General features: G+C 32.6%; 1 protein-coding gene across 2 annotated transcripts in view; it reads left to right on the top strand.

Moving 5' to 3' along the window:
• The first annotated feature begins 345 nt into the window (after positions 1-345).
• The window catches only part of LOC147079929 (WD repeat-containing protein 47), a 228,462-nt gene continuing 210,926 nt past the window's right edge, over positions 346-17,881 (top strand). Inside the window, exon 1 of one of the 2 annotated variants that reach the window (XM_085946755.1) lies at positions 346-487. The gene's annotated coding sequence lies outside the window, so the exon portion shown is untranslated. Of the gene's footprint in view, positions 488-4,329; positions 4,639-17,881 lie in introns of those variants that run through there. The other variant, XM_085946762.1, reaches the window with a different exon arrangement.

The raw sequence follows: 17,881 nt of genomic DNA, 5'->3' as shown, positions 1-17,881 counted from the left end.
AAGATACGCTATACGTAATATAAATTCGGTACTTCGAAATATTATAATTATTGGTAGTACCTAGAGGAAAATTTGGCGAATTGAGAAAAAAATCTTTGAAAGAAGTAAAAATACAGAGCTCTCGGGACTAATATTTTTATTTGTCAGAAGAGTTAAAAAATGTGCCGGTGCATATTTGCCGAATTCCTTTTCCATCATTCATCATTTTCGTCATTTTGCGAGAAATAAAAAACCTACTTAAACGTCATTTTCTACCGAAGACAGGGCGTACTATAATAATTATTGTCGTACCTAGTACTATAGTTTCGTGGTTAGCGTACTATAATTATATGACCAAAAGATGGCAACACTGGTCGAGTAATAATTTGACGTTTAACTTCAGTTACTTCGATAACGTTTGGAAAATTGATTTGTGTTGTGTTTGTTGTAGTTTATTAGTTGACTTAAAGTCTGATATCTATAAACTTGGAGGGACCCGAGTCTTCAGGTAATGTATTACCTACTTAATATTATATTTTTTATACTTTCAACGAACATAAAACATGGTAAAAACTAAAAAAACATCTATAATGAATCACTAAAATAAAAAGTTGTTTTTCCAACAAATTATTGCGTTAACAAAATATTGAATAAAAACGATGAACTGTCTATTTTTATAGTATGATTTCTCTATTAGTATATTATCTATTCTGACGTTTTGTAACTGGGCGATGAAGAAAATTTTTACTACACATTTTGTTAATGTTAACCAAACAAGTATAATATGCCTGTGTAGATAATATATCTATACAATTTAGTGTTACAGACTGCAAAGGATGGAACAAAATCACCACGGTCCTATTAATTTCATTAATTCCTACAATATTACTATATTTACTTTATTATTGTCATTTATTTGAGCTACCGTATCTGTCAGATTAAAATCAGTGACTGTTGAGATTTAAGTATTAACCATTAAATGCATGGTGTTGGTTTTCGGCTACAAACTGTATTTACGTATTGTGTTTTTGATAAATTTATTACTTCCTATAACCAAGGGGTAGTAGAGATGATTAATATGTACTTATCTAGTTTTTTATAAACAGTGTATGCGTCTTAGAATACCAATAAATTATAAAGTGTCATATATAAATGAAAATGGCATGCATAAACGATTGACAAAGGGTAGAGGTAGGCTGTGGAGATCTGACAAAAATAGTGCACACTCTAGGCATGCAAATATGCCTCAAAAATGCCTCAAAATATGGTAAGCAGGTTGTACACAGGCAGTTTGCAAATGTTTGGTAGAATTTGATTGTGCGTACATTTTATTGTTCACTTTGCCTTTTTTTATTCAATTTGACGTGAACCGTTCTCCTGATTTCTGTTATACTTAGAATAAAGCCAAAATGGTTATTAATTGTTCTGTTTTAAAGTGTAGAAATAATGGAAATGCGAAGAATAAACGTATTGGTGGAGTAAGATTTCACCAGTAAGTACTTATATCTCATTAATTTTTTAAAATTTTTAAATAATAATTTTAAATAGTTTTGGCTGTATAACGCTTGTGTAGAGTTGTTACGTTAAATACTTTGTCAGTCACCATTCTCATTATTGGACCTGAGGCCGCATTGAAGTGAACGCATAGATTGTTAAAATAACATTTCCATTTTATTAAAAACATATTTTGATTTAGTTGTAAATTAGAGCTTTGTTATATCATTAATTTATGCATTGATTACTCTAATATTATTCCCTGTTAATTCTTAGTGAAATCACAGACATTATTAAAACAATAAATATAAAACTTCTGTTCAGATACCATTGCCCATATACAGACACATACGAAACTAGGTACTTACATTATTGAACATACATAATTTTTGAAAACACTTCTGAGAAAATACTATATTACAACCAATAGAAAAAATCTTTACTGAAAAAAGTAAGACACTGCAGGATCGAACCTGCATCTCAGGGTTTCGCTCCCATGCACATAGACCACTGTGCTAAAGGTACCATACTTAATTATGACAATTTTAACTAACGGCCCTTATTACGTTTCTGAATTAGAAAAATCATCTTCTTCTTCATTCTATCTTCTTTTATTCGTATGGTTCCTATACCATTCATCCGATTGCGATGAAACTTTCGTCAGTTGTGCGGACACTCGTGAAGGTTTCTGAATTAGAAAAACCATCTTCTTCTTTATTATATCTTCTTTTATTTGTATGGTTCCTATACTATTCATCCGATTGCAATGAAACTTTCGTCAGTTGTAGTGCCAATACTCGCGAAGATTTCTGAATTAGTACAACCATCTTCTTTTTCTTCATTCTATCTTCTTTTATTCGTATGGTTCATATACCATTCATCCGATTGCAATGAAACTTTCTTCAGTTGTTATGCCCACACCCGCGAAGGTTTCTGAAATAGTACAACCATTTTCTTCTTCTTCTATTCGTATGCGTTCCTATACCATTCGTCCGATTGCAATGAAATTTTGATCAAGTGTTGTGCTCACGTTCGCAAAGGTTTCTGAATTGATACAACCATCTTGTTCATTCTATCTTCATTTATTCATATAGTTCCTATACCATTCATCCGATTGCACTGAAACTATTGCCAGTTGTTATGCCCACACCCGCGAAGGTTTCTGAATTAGTACAACCATATTCTTCTTCTTCTATTTTATATTTTTCTATTTGTATGCGTTCCTATTCCATTCATCCGATTGCGATGAAATTTTGACCAGTTGTTGTACGCACGCCCGCGACGGTTTCTGAATTAGTACAACCATCATCTTCTTCTTCTATTCGTATGCGTTACTATACCATTCATACGATTGCGATGAAACTTTTGTCAGTTGTTGTGCGCACACCTGCGAAGGTTTCTAAATTAGTATTATATAAAATACAAAGTTTGTTGTTTGTTTGTTCTATCCAAATTTAAATTTTTTACTACAAATTAATATACTATTAATAACGTTTCCATATTTTGGACTCGATTTTAATTTAGTGTTCTTTTGTTTGACCTTTACTCCTATTAGAATTACTTTCATATTGCCATATTGTATTACACAGATATTTTAATATTAAAAAGATAATTAGTTCTTATTATTTTTTAAATATCTAAGATAAATGTATCTAGGAAGCGACCCTGTGCGAAGCCGGGTACTTCAGCTTGTTAATAATATTTATTATTACTCTTTTAATTATCCCCTTAAATTACACACTCAGAAAAAGGGGAGCTTATTTGAAAGCCGCTGATTTAAAATATTTTTTTTGCTTCATTTCGTAATAATTAATATTATTTAATATTACTATTTTAATTATCTTGATACACACTCAGAAAAAGCGCCGCTTATTGGAGCGCCGCTGGTTTAAAATTATTTTATTGCTTCATTCTGTAATTATTAATATTATTTACTATTAGTTTTTTAATTATCTTGTTAAATTACACACTCAGGAAAAGAGCCGCTTATTGGTTTAACATGTAGGTACCATTGAGACAGAAATTAATATAATTATAATAATAATTATTTATCAACTAAACATTCACAAAATTTATTTATTTATTGATATATAATTTTACTCATAAATAATACTTACATAAAGCCCCAAATCTATTCAACGAATAATTCACAAGATTTAAGAATGTACCATTCAAATTATTGAACATACATAAATTTGAAAAACGCTTCGGAGAAAAAATATTATTATAACTTATAACCAATAGAAAAAATCTTTTTGAAAAATATAAGACACCCGGCATTATCGAACCTGCATCTCCTGGGTTTACGCCCCAATCCGCGCATTATCCAGTAGATTATGAAGTAGTAGGTACCTTTGATTTAATAAACAAAAACCGATTGCCAATAGTAGCTTTATTTGGAAGAACGCTGATAAGCAGGTATTAAAAGGCCAATAGTTAAAGTTTGTTGTCATTAGTATGTCACCTCGTAGCATAGTGGATAATGCGCGGATTGGGGCGTAAACCCAGGAGATGCTGGTTCGATTCCTGCCGTGTGTCTTACTTTTTTCAAAAAGATTTTTTCTATTGGTTATAATATATTTTCTCAGAAGTGTTTTTCAAAATTATGTATGTTCAATAATATTATTTATTTGTCATTACTCATTACTATAGTGGGCAACAAACGTTTATAATATGTGAAACCGAAGCGATGTGTTTAGACAGTAACATCTGATGTCTATAGAACAGCTGATCCGCAAGAAGTAAATTTAATGTACGACGCCAAGCGGCCCCCACAACTCTTTTTTACCGTTTCAACAAACCCAGGCCATTCTAGTTGTCTCTAGGATTGCTTGCAAAACTTGCTTTATACGTTTCAGTAGCAATGATGAATCTCAGTGGCCGCAGTTGTCTTGCTTTTATCGAAAGTTTTTCGATGTATTATTGTGGCATGTGTTTTATTAATAAGTTGCACGGCTGTCAAAAGTGACAGTTTACGATTTTCGACAATAGAGTTTGCGAATTCGCAACTAGTGCCGGCTGTGATGTCAAATTTGCTTTGGAAGTGTGCATTATTCGAACAAGTGTTTTCATTTAGTGACAATAAGCTGATAACGATAGCAATCCAAGCCGGCTGTCTACCTGTCCCAAACGATAATAATTTTCAAAAATGATTGTATAAGACAGGTAAAATAAATATAACTATCTTATACTACTTATAACATATAATAATATTCTGATCCAATATAGGTAGGTAGGTACCTACATGTTTTATATGATTACAAAATTTAAGCCACAATTTACGTAGTTATTACATATTATACACCTACTTAACACGGTTATTTATTATACGTATATGGAAGATAGGTGATACAATCTACTAGTAGTTTGAAACATACCCAGTATTTATTTCAGTTAAATACATATGTAATAGGTATATAGGTGATATCAATGAGTAAGTAAACGAAATTACAATGTTCGAGCATAGCAGAGCATATTATGGGCCTCCACAGAGTGGAGGTTGTATTAACATGTTTTTTTACGAGCAATAGTTGTTTGCCATTCGCTCATTCTATTGGATTGTTGTACCTACATGATTAAACACACAAAAACAAGATACATTTTTTGACCAGCTGCGTGATTGAACCCATATGACTTCGTATTTATATAAATTAGGCCGGCGCTCCAGGAATTCGGACCAACGGGGCGCTATCAAAAAGTTCATAATGTATTGTTTATTTCAATTCAATAAAGTTGGTCACACGTTGGTCTAGTTACTAGTAACTAGTTGGTGGGGCAGCCGCCCCTATACTTATAAATACGTTCTATATACACGTTCTTTAATACGCGTTCTAGCCCACGGATGGTAAAAAATGTATATTGCCTTTTCTATCTTTATTTTGATCCAGCGCAAAGACCCAATGGGTTGGGCGAACGGCTATCAACAGGGAACTCAGAAATAATTTTTCTGTGGCTATCAACCATTCCTCCTAAAATATGTGTGCCCTGCATATATACCCTACTTATGTGAGAATCCATATGCTCCGGTACGATACAGCGTTCTCACGTGTCGTTCAACTATTTGTTGAATGTTGCAGAATAAATCAAAAGGTATGTTCCCACGTATCGATTAAAGTTGAATCAAGTGTCTTAATCAAAATAGCGACAAATGACCGTGGTTACTAGCCTAGGCCCTAGGCAACCAGTGCACTCGAATGTTGAACGGAAATTAGAAATAACCTCAACTTAGTTGATCAACCGTGTTGAAATGTGGTTTCCACTTGTTAATAAAATTGACGTTCAACTGTCATTCAACACACCTAGCTCCCAAAATATTACTTTTTAATTGCCTCGTTAAATTCTAAAATATGAAGATCGTTACATTATTTTACTATAAATATGAGATTATAAGAGTTGAAATCAGTATTTAGGTAATATTTTTTATATTAGAAAGCTGTCACTTTCTTTAATTTATATTTATTATTTACGAATTATGACTGTTTTTTACAAAGCATAATGTTATATAGATACGAATCACAAACTCTTCAGTACATAACGATCACAATTAAATTTCAAGATTGTAGATACATACATAATTTTGAAAACACTGACAAAATCGAACCTGCATCTCTCGGGTATCGCGCCCACGCTCTTAGTCCACTACGCTAAAGGAGTCATACTTAATTACGACAAATTTTAACTATTTGTCTTTTTTTAATACTCATTGAAGCGCTTCCCAAATTGAGCTACTATTAGGCGATCGGCTTTTGTATTTTAAATCAAAGTAGGTATTACTTTAATTACTAACCGATGTCACGGATCACCCCAAGATTTTTGTTTGTAACTTGAACTTGCTAATAATTTTTAATTGCTATTTTGTTATCAACGTATAATTCAGAAGATTTAGGAATGTAGCATTTTAATTATTGAACATACCTACTTACATAATTTTGAAAACACTTTTGAGAAAATATAATTTAACCAATAGAAAAAAATCGATGTGTGTACTTATGTACGCGCGTTAGAAGTTATACTTCTTTGGCATAACATAACAAAAATAAGAAAACAAAAAAAATTATCCCGCGTGCCAATAACATACGTAAGTAGAAAATACGATAAAATAATTGAAGAAAGATATTTAATACAATTAATAAAGTTTTGATTAAATGCATATTCAAATTAAAATGATATTTATTTGTAGGCAGTTAAATTATTTTTACACAATTAAACAAAATAATACGATAATGTCACAAAATCTTAACTTCAATAAAACCTACTTACCTACGTATCAATATTTTCATATACCTAGTTATTAGTAATAAAGAATCATTTTAAAATGAGACCTCATTATACATAGATACACCTACCTAATGTTAAAAACAAGTACCTAGGTATGCAGAGTTTACAAGAAATTGCGTAGGTCCTTTGATGTCGATTTACTCAACATGGCCACTGATAGTTTTTCACTATTTTACAGGATCTGAATTGCCATAGGTACTTACTGGTTATGTACCTATATAGGTAGGTATATACCAATATATTAACTGATTAAGACTTGTAGGTATTCAACAAAAAAGTAAATTATAAATTTCATATTATTATACTATCTAACTGGTAAATTTATAAATTGTATAGATACTTACCTATAAATAAGTAACAATTTATATAAGCATAGGTACCTACCTAGATGCGTAGGTATTGATTGGTGTTACTTTGGGAGAGTGTCACATTATGCGCGATTACATAATAGGTAGGTACCTAGGTATATCTACTTAATGTTGCATGCTATATCTAGGTATATTCAGAAATCATAAAACTTATAAGTACCTACTTATGCCAATAATAATTTATCACAGGTTTGGGCAATCGCCGTATTATCTATTGTTCTATATTCTATAAGCACATGGCAGTTCAATTATGTATTGACCATTTAGGTACATTGGTATATAAATACATAAGTAAGTAATATTAACTGTTTTTTAACTGATTTTACTAAATAATCATAATAATAAATTGTATTGCATCGGCGCGCGCAATTTTGTCACATGCTAAAAATACACTCTGATCTGTTTTCACAAACGCGCCAAAAGTATAAAAATATTTTTGAAAAAATTAAGATTCCTGGTGTCTTACTTTTTTCAAAAAAGATTTTTTCTATAGGTTACAATATATTTTCTCAGAAGTGTTTTCAAAATTATGTATGTTCAATAATTAGAATGCATTCTTAAATCTTGTGAATTATTCGCTGAATAAAAAAATAGTTAATTCTAAATTGTAGTTTTATATCCGTATAGTTATGCAGACTTGACGTGGTTATCGATTTATTGGATTGATATTATTGTGTCGGGAGCAACTTATCGCGACAGTCGACTGATCTTACATTACGATTCCGTTATTTTAAGCTTAGCATAATCAACGGTCTTCGCAGTCATTGTCTCCTTATTGAGAGGTAGCATATGCATTTATATTTAATGTTGCTCTTATTTGGATTCGCGTTGCTCTTTTTAATGTCACGACAAATTCGCTCTTCCGCCGTTTTCCAAGTGTCAGACGTTCTGAACTTTGAAAAAAGTGTCGTCATAATAATTATTATTTAATGTATCTATTGACTAATGGATAAACAGGTAGCGTTTGACTGAATTGTGTCAGTTTTAGATTACTCTTTATTTTGTTTCTGTTTGTGTGGGTAGTCTAAAACAGTGCTTCTCTAACTTTATAGCACGGCCCCCGAAATCAGATAAAAAAACCCAAGAAAAATTTAGTCTTTAGTGACCAACAGTACTTTATTTACCATTCATTATTATTATGGGTACATTTTTATTAAAAATAATAAATGTCATTTACTTGCTTGTAAAGCAAATTACGAGTAACTTGTAAATTAACTTGAAAACAACAATTTAATGAGAGGGGTGTGATTGCATATTTTTTACATAATACATCAATATCAGGTACAATGTTTGAAATTCAGGGTTTGCTCCAAAGTCTCTGTTGAAAAACACAACCTGTGTTTATTATTTATTATCAGTAATGATAAAAATGGTGTTTCGCATATGTATGTTGTCGCAAAAGTAATTATGATTAACAATGTTGCTTTTGGCGATTGACGGATATTCTTGCCGTCGCCCTATCCAAAATTCGTTCATTAAATGCAATCATCAATTATTAGTGCTGCCCACGTTATATGATCATATTTTAAGGATTTAGCAAATAGTGTTCCTATGATTTTTTTAATTGCTGAAATATTTCACGGCTCCCTGGCAGGAGATTCAGGTCCTCCTAGGGGGCCGCGCCCCCCAGTTTGAGAAGTACTGGTCTAAAACATCGGAACATCAACCAGGAAGTCGTCGATATGATTTTCATCTTGACCAAAATTAATTAATTTGTTTATAAACAACAAACGCATGGACAACAGTTTTAATAAGTACCTACTTAATTTATAAAGGGAGCGCATACATAATACTTACAATAATGAAACAGTACGACAATAATAAAATCTTTCAGTTGTATATCATAGAAGTTAGTGTTTCTCAACTTTTTTTGACCTGTGGCCCATTTAGAGTTTTAGGCTTCGGCCACATAGCTAGGTGCTTCGCTAGTGCAAAGCTAGGTGCTATGCTTGTCTACTAAAAATACTACTGCCTCATTGCACGCTACGTGCTTAGGTACAAATTCATTTGACATTTGGGAGCGCTCAAGTCAACATCGATGTCACTCTCAAAACTTACCAGAAAGCTACTTCTCACAGGGAATTAACTTTAAAATTTCGAAAGTCTCGAATTAGAGTTGAGTGCATAATGTCAATTCATCTCGAAGTACTCTTGGAGAGTTTCAACCTACAAAGAATTTCGAAAATACGATGAATAGTTTTTTTTAGTTATTTGAGAATAAAACAGGAAACATTTGACTTGTTGTTGGGCAAATTAAAAGAGGGATTACAAAAGGTTGATACGCATTTCAGATGTTCTATAACACCCGAGGAACAACTTGTTGTAACATTATGGTAAGGTAAATCCTTTCGCATCTCTCTGCCTCGCAATATTTTTTCGTCTATGGGCACACTACGGCCCATGCGTCATTCATAATTTCAAAATATACGGTGTTTGACGTTTGTCATACTGAAGAAATATTCTAAACATCCTCCATCTTGCAAAATCACTAGGTGACACAATAAAATTAACCAACACGTTTGTTCGCCGGGAGACTCACTGGGTGATTAATAATCACGTAGCGAGGCGCGAAGCGTGTAGTGTGCTTCCGTTCGCTAAGATGTGTCACCTAGCACGTAGCCACTAAGCAAGGCAACTACCTATGTGGCCTTAGCCTAATATTTTCCTTTGGTTAACCCATAATAGTTGCGCGGGGAAAATCATTAAAATAAACATACCACTTGTACCCTTAATTTTAAAATTACAAATTCTATTTTTAATAAAAATAATTTTAAGATATTTTTATGAACAAAGTAGGGGTACATTTACAAACTTATCGAATTTTAATATCGTACTGTACATATTGTCGGTGTTTTGTAAAAAGGGCGAATCAACCAAAATGCTACTTTACAGGAGGAGGGTTTTTAACTTTTGACATTTATTTGTTTTTTACCTGTAGATGATTATAAATATCTAACAAGTTTATAATAAAGCTTAGAAAGAATACTGTCATTATATTATGTATTATTATATAATATTTTAAATGGCCTAATATGTCACATTTGCTTTTTATTTCGTAATTTTAATTAATTTAATTTTAGTCGATTATCGTTTTTAAGTACTTTCCTGTGGAGATAAAAATTCGCCGTTTTTACACAACAAAGCTAGTGGGGTACATATTGTATTTTCATTAAAAACTCGATTTCGCCAAAATGGTTGATTCGCCCTTTTTACAAAACACCGACGAATTATTATTCAGGTTGTGGCACTCCTAGAGTTTCCTGTGGGCCCCCTAACGTTGATTTTTGGCCTTTGACCCCCAGTTGAGAAACATTGCAATATATCCTAAATGTATATCAACAGCATACAATGTACTTGGGTATAATTTGTAAAATTAATATTTAAAATTGTAAAAAAAACATCAAATACCTACCGAGTAGTCAACAAAAAATGTACATGTACCTAAATAATTGAGTGCCTGAACTATTAAACATGTCAATATACGAACTATTAAAAAGATTATGAATCCTTGGTATTGTAGAATTGATTTAAAGTTTTAATTTATAAAAATCTTTTTTGTATGTCGTATTTTCGTATGTAGGGAATCCAATCTCGAGCCAAGATTTTGATCCCGGGATTTCGGGAATAAAGTTTGACGATCCCGGGATTGGCGTTTTTTTCGATAGTTAATATTATTTGAATATATTATTATTATCTAACATTAAGTTGAAATGCCCATGAAATCCAACTACCTATTAGTAGCTATAGTAATAAATAGTTTTAGAAGAAACACTGTTTCAAAAAACCCACACCGGCGACTATGTTAACACCAATGATGTAATATACCTAACATCATTGGTTAACACCGTTTGCTATGAACGTTATATTCTTATTCTGGTACAAAAAGTATTTAATTCAGGACGTGTTAATTGGCCACGCAGGTCTGGATTTTAATTAATTGAAATCGTACATTTTCGAAAAAGTTGTGGCCGGCTTATAGTTTGTAGGTAATACAGTAATATTGTTGTCTTTCTTGGCGCGAGGCTGTTTCCCGGAAATTGAACCGAGCGACAGCTTCCTTTAATTGTTCGCTCTAAATTTACCATAGAGAGACTATATAGGTATATAGACAAATCGTCGGTGACCGTTTAGTATTTTGTCGATATTTCGAGATTTATTCCAATTTCAAACGCATTTGAATTTCACACACTTTCTTATTTGTTCATAATGGCAACCCATGTGCTAATTCACGCATTTATGCATTAGATATTTTTAATCGGGATTAGACAGTTTTTATGATTATATAATTTTGATACTACCAAATATACATACATACCCGGCTTTGCTCACGTTAAAAATAATTGAACTCGTCACGGTTATTTATTGATTGGAATGTAGGTACATAATATTAATTGGTTAATAATTTGTTATTCAAAAATGTATAATAATATAATATAGCAATTATTATCATTAAAAGTGTGAACATTTTTCTGTGTTGGCACCATTGAATAAATGTGTGTAACACGCATGTACGTGCAATAGTGTGTGTAATACACCAATATTAAATGAGCTTCAATGCATAAACCGAGAGCTGTTGTCAGTGTTCGACGTATGGCGTATTCTTGACACATGTTTAAGTTTATTCCGGATGCTTCCTTACTCGAGATCGGGGTTACCTGCTACTCCTTACCCGTTAGGTATTTCAGTTCCCATTATTTTCGAGTTCCCTGGGTCCACCCATTTACGTAGAATAGCGTTATTATTTGACATTGTTGTCCTCCGATGATGGTTTATGTTTATCGCAATTGTTTTTTAGGTGGTATACTTGATTAGTTTTTTTTTATATAAACATCGTAAATAAGTAAATTTCCTATGACAAAAACGTGTATTAACAATATCATCATCATCACCATCGAATTTTATGAGCTCGTCTGTCCAGCGGGTTTTAGGGCGTAGCTGTAGGCGTTTAGGCTTCGATAGCGGTTGTCTATTTGCCGAGCGCCATTTCTGCTTAGCGACCTGTATCACATCGCGTACTCTTGTCTGCTTCCTCATCCAGTGGTGTGATCTTTACGCGTTATGTCCAATATGCACTTTTCCATAATTTCTCTTAAATTAAGAGTCCGTGTTACACATGCGTACCTGAGCGTTGGTAGCATACATTGGTTGAACACTTTACGTTTACGACACAATGGGAGGTCACTTTTAAAGATACTATTCAGGCGCCCAAATACCCTACATGGCAGCTTAGTTCTGATAACAATTAGCTTTGTTAACAACAATATACTAACAATTAATAACAATTTTGAATGATACCTATGATCACATTCAAGTTGCTGCAAAGAAATAGTTAAGTTCTATTTGTGGAAATGGCATAATAAATTCGAAATAATTTATTATTTGTAGAAATGGTATAATAAATTCGAAATAATTTATGAATGTCACTACCTTATACATTCCATATTTTTCAAGAGAATACTTCAGTGAAACGGCAAATAATTTTCAACTATAGGTGCGACAAAATTTCGGACTGGCTGCCAATCGGAGAGAGATAGTCGAGCTGTGAACACGTCAATTTTTTTTGTGATGGCTTCGCGGAAATTAATTCTTAAATCGTGTAAAGATGGCTAAAAAACGTTACCAATTTACTTGAAAAAGAAAACATGTCAATGAATACATTATTATTATTACTAATAGAACGATACACATAACATTAAATGGACGCATGTTGAATATTTATGACAAATTATGTTTTGTTCTGCACGCTTCGTTTGCACAATCGTCGCGTTGCGTCGTCACGATCGTTTTAGGCCGTGCCCCATCTGAAGTATATAGCCTTAAGCAATGATTTATTTATTTGATTTATGATTGAGGGAAGAAACTTTCTCATTTACGACGATAGGTTTATCAGTTATTAAAATTTTATATTATATCTTAATCTTGATTGTAGATATCTATATAGGTATAGGTATATTTTTATTCAATGGCAAAACATTTATCTCGGCTATTTTTTTTTTAAGATTGTGCTTTATTAGCTATGAAGCATCATTCCACCCACTGTCACTTGGTTGGTATATTTGATGTCCATTTATCGGATTTTATTACTAAATGACTAAGTACCTACATGTCTAATTTATTGACACCTAGATTTCATTTTTACAACATATGTGTTTTCTAAAATTATATTTTTCTATAATAAACGATCTAATCTAACCATGGCCCCCACATTCTTTACCCCCCTTACCTATCGCTAAAAGTAAAGGCAGTGTGTAGCTCTACAGCAGCGTTTTTCAAATGGTAAATGCGGTAAAATTAAGGTGTATATTTAGCGATTTTTTTTAAACATTCATCGGAATTATGGAGTTGTCGAGTATCAACATACAATATAAAAATTGCATCACACAAACACACATCATTTATTTTAAAGTATTAATATTATTTAAGTAAAATAGCGCCGCAGGCGACTTTTTTACTATTAGAGCAAATTCGTGATGTGTATTTACCTCACTTATCTGGTTGACTCGTTACACCGGGCCCCATGAATCTAACATTCTTAAACCTGGTTTATATTCAATATTATTGAATAGGTAATGAAATAGTAATAGTAAGCTGTATAAGTTTCTTGTGTTATACCTACGTAAAAATTAGTTTTATCTTTAGTGGTAAGTAAATGATATTATAAAAAAATTAAAAAAATAAAGAGGGAGGCCACTTAGTCGCATATTTCAGTCGTATATCAAACGTTTTCCGTTGTTATTAAGGCTATACCTCAGTTGAGGCATGGTCTAAAAAGATCGTGGCTAGGCGATGCACGGATTGCAGGTTGCGGGTGCAAATGACGCATGCCGAACGAAATATAATTTGTCATATAAATCCAACATGCGTCCATTTAATGTTCTGTTTATTGTTCTATTAGTAACAATCATTAGTAACAATTTTCAAGTAAATGGGTAACGTTTTTGGTCATCTTTACACGATTTAAGAATTAATACCCCCGTCGCCATCACGAAACAAATTGACGTATTCACACCTCGACGTTCACTCTCCGAATGCCAGCGAGTCCAAAATTTCGTCGCGCCTATAGTTGAAAATTATTTGCCGTTTCACTGATGTATCGTCTTAATCCATAGCTTACGGGCCGCACAAAATTGTGTTTTTGGTAATTACTTTTCAAATGCAAATTAACACGTTAATTACAAAATTAATTAAAAGGGCCCGTAAGCATTGTGCTAAGTATGGTGCGGGTGGCTAAATTGGCGGTTCATATTTTGCCCGGCACCTTTCTACTAGACGTCTTTCTGAATTATGTCGGTATGTTTCGTAAATAAATTATTCACTTATAAATCTAAATATGTTTATATAAACATTGTATTAAACTGTTGACGCATTTAAAATGCGGACAGAAAACATGTGAAAATGGTCTCACAAACAGGTAAGCGTGGTGTCGTGGAATGTTGTTATGATTAAAGCACGTAAATTAATACGATTTGGACTGTCCATTATTTGATTTGATAGTAATGTTTCAAGGCGTGGACATGTGAAACGGCAGATAATTTTCAACTGTATGTAAAATGAAATTACGGTCGCGTTGTCATTCGGAGAGCGATAGTCGAGGCGTCTGCACGTCGATTCGTTTTGTCATGGCGTCGGATGAAAATATTCTTAAATCGTGTAAAGATGACTAAAAAACTTTACGTATGTACTTAAAAAAGAAAACATGTCAAAGAATATACTATTATTATTACGAATATAATAATAAACATAACATAAAAAGGACGCATGTTGAACTTTTATGACAAATTATATTTTGTTCGGCTTGCGTCATTTGCACCCGCGACCCGCATTCCGCGCATCGCCTAGTCACGCTCTTTTTAGACCATGCCTCAGCTGAGGTATAGCCTTAAATTTCCGAACGGATGCAGGAATATGCCTCTAGAATATCTTACATTAGCTCTGTAATATCGAAATATTAACAAAACATTTTTTGTGTTTCAAATTACAAATAATTTTGGGGTATTTTAAATTCAATATAATCCTATGCATTTAGGTTTATAGAGAAATGTTGGAAATTTCATAGAGAATCGATTGATGTAAAAAAACGTTTTTCGAAAAATTTGGCAATTAGGATAGTTTAGAATGGAATAGACGATTTGCAAACGGACGATGAATAGTAACATACTTTGCAACTTATAACTGTCTTGCAATAAATTGTGAGTTTAGCGATGTTGATCAGATGATAGCTCGGTAAATGGAGAGATTAGTTATTGTTATGTGAGTTTTTGTTGCACTCGATTTAGTCGAGTGCTCCCGCGGCGCGCGCGACACGCGATCGGGCCGCACGTTATGCCCGTCCCCGCATCACCGGGTTGGCGACCACTGACTACGTGCTTCACCAAAAACCTTAGAGCGTCGTTACACTGCCACGAATCGAAAATTATGTTTGATCTGTGAATTAAACTTTTCTACTGTCCGTTGTGCTGATCCTCATGCCTTTACAATCTTTAATTTGTAATACAATTATTTACCTAAGGCTGCAATCTGTCACTTTACTTTGTTACTGTTGAAGTAGTTATGTACCAGTGGCGAACGGTGGAGGTAGGCTGTTAAGATCCGCCATAAATGGTGCATACTAAACTTTGTCAGTCATACGTATTTGTTTTCATTGAAATAAGACTACCGTTTACAGATGGTGATGGTTAGTTTTTAACATACAATTATTAAACCCTGCGAAACCAAGCCATAATAGATAATAGTAGATAAATACTCGTCTATCTATAAAATATATAAAATTACGCAATTAAATCATACATAACTTAAAATATTTTATATTTAGAATAATAATTTTTATCTATTATGGTTTGGTTAGACAGGGCTTAATGAATTTTAAAAAGACGAACAAACAATAATATGTGTAGGTATTATGTATTCTTAATCCAACGAAAACAAATTAGCATGAATGAAAAAGTGTGCACAATTTTGCAGTATCGCCCAAATATACCAATACTGTTATGGTTTGGTTTAGGCAGGTGATAATTGATTTTTAAAAGCTAACCAATACCATCTGTAAATTGTAGTTTTAGTTCAATAAAAACAAATATGTAGATATGACTAACAATGTTTAATGTACACTTTATAGGGCGGGTCTTAACAGCCTACCTCCACCCTTCGCTACTGTTATGCACTATTAGTATATTACATAGTCAAAATAGGTAGACAAAAAGAGATTAGTTATAATTGGCATTATTATGAAGGGTACCGTTAGGATATTAATCATTGAAATTGGTGTCCGAGGACGTGCTTAGTGATTACTTGAGTTATTTCACGTAGTAAGTTAGTTCATAAAAAGTCAGTGGTTTAATCAACGAAGTGAGTTTTATTAAGTTTTAAATGGTATTAAAAATGATATTTAGTTGCCTTTAAGGACGCCGAAGTCCGGTTGGGTTGAAGAAAGTCCAACCAGATTGATATCCTCATGATCCATCGTCGCGTCTTCGCCTTGAATGATATGGCAGGCTGTAAGATTCAGCCCTATAACACGGAAACAGACCTCATATCAATGGAAACTGAGCTCATAACAAAAGGAAAATGCCGTGTTGGAAATCATTCGTTTACCTGGTTTACCAGCATCCGGTATTACTGATTTGAATTCGTTCAAACTTGGCCCAGATCGCCTGCTAAAACCCTGAAAAAATATTTTTTAGCGCAAGGCGGTGGTGATTCTGATGAATATTTTGTAATGTTATGGGTGGACGTGCTCAGCGTGGGTCAAAATGGAGCTTTTATTCTATTTTCAAAGCATGATCCTGGACATTCCTAAAACGTTGAAGATAATTTATGTATATTATTTTGAAGCCTTATTATCCTTTATATTTATTTTAAACATTTGATGACTGCATAAAGTATTTTTATTACATAAAATAGTATTCTTTTAAACCTCTCGCTCTATTGTTTTAGAATATAGTCATATTTCAGTACATAAATGTGATTTTTTACATTTATTAATTTTTAAACGCATTTATAAAACCATCAGTATAATTTATGTCGACATTATTATAGTGAAATATTTACGATCAAAATTATATTGATAATCTCTACTTAACCGATTTTTTAACGGTACATGTTCAAACACGCGCGTTAACATCATTTTACTCCCTACTTCAATTATAGTTTGTCAAATTATGGCTACGGTCGTATGTTGTAGCTTAACCACTGGGGAATGCCAAAAGAAATGGCGAATTTCAAAAAAACACTACCTTATTCTTAGGTCAATAATTATTATAAAGCAATCATTATTCGTAGGATGTTATAAAGAATATAATTTTTTATCGTAAATATTTCACTATAATAATGACGACATAAATTATACTGATGGTTTTATAAATGCGTTTAAAAATTAATAAATGTAAACAATCTTAACACCACTGCACATTTATGTACTGAAATATGACTATATTCTAAAACATTAGAACGAGAGGTTTAAAAGAATACTATTTTATGTAATAAAAATACTTTATGCAGTCATCAAATGTTTAAAATAAATATAAAGGATAATAAGGCTTCAAAATCATATAAATAGATTAATTACAACGTTTAAGGAATGTCCAGGATCATGCTTTGAAAATAGAATAAAAGCTCCATTTTGACCTACGCTCAGCATGTCCCCCCTTAATTGGAAAATGAGAATTATTTTCTGCGGTCTTGTTTTTTTCAATAGAAGAATGTCTCATATGGACTGAGCTTCAGAGCGTATGGTGCAGAATTAAGATTTGAATCTAATTGACATA

This window comes from Rhyacophila brunnea, unplaced genomic scaffold, assembly GCF_057557595.1.
Source record: "Rhyacophila brunnea isolate RB1 unplaced genomic scaffold, BYU_Rbru_1.0 scaffold_1, whole genome shotgun sequence".
Lineage (NCBI taxonomy): Eukaryota > Metazoa > Arthropoda > Insecta > Trichoptera > Rhyacophilidae > Rhyacophila > Rhyacophila brunnea.
Note: the sequence above shows the minus strand (reverse complement) of the source record. Positions and strands in the feature narration are given on the sequence as shown.